General features: G+C 38.7%; 1 non-coding gene across 1 annotated transcript; it reads left to right on the top strand.

Annotated features, from left to right (window-relative positions):
• Window positions 1–72, top strand: TRNAT-CGU (transfer RNA threonine (anticodon CGU)). Its single transcript has one exon. It is a non-coding gene; the product is annotated as a tRNA-Thr (tRNA).
• Window positions 73–447: the final 375 nt, after the last annotated feature.

Genomic DNA, 447 nt, shown 5'->3' with positions numbered 1-447 from the left:
GCTTCCGTAGCATAGTGGTAGTGCGTTCGCTTCGTAAGCGAAAGGTCGCGAGTTCGATCCTCGCCGGGAGCTCTTTTTTGTCTAATTTTTCCGGTAATGAAAATAATTCTCTTATCAGCTCATTTTTGTTTCCTACATTCCAAAGTCCGTATTGACTATTGAATATCCCTGTAGTTTGAGCACTACTCATTTGAGGGAATAAGTTGCAGTGAACGTTAAAGCTAGCTCTATAAGTTTATAATATTATAAATTTATGAAAGCCATTAGCAGACTAGGAATATGCAATTCTTGGGTACCAAGAACATTGTGGGAGCCATGAAAAGACCCACCTTATCTCTAGGTCGAAGGGTTTCCATGGAATTGAATGAACTACTAGTTTGCTAAAAGAAGATTGTTGATGGGTCATCTCATTTTTTTAGGGAATTTTAGCCTGCATTTTACCTCAGA

This window comes from Nelumbo lutea, chromosome 3 (genome assembly GCF_056320005.1).
Source record: "Nelumbo lutea isolate HS-2025 chromosome 3, American lotus-T2T, whole genome shotgun sequence".
NCBI lineage: Eukaryota > Viridiplantae > Streptophyta > Magnoliopsida > Proteales > Nelumbonaceae > Nelumbo > Nelumbo lutea.
The sequence above is the reverse complement of the archived record's forward strand: the minus strand, read 5'-3'. Positions and strand labels throughout refer to the sequence as shown.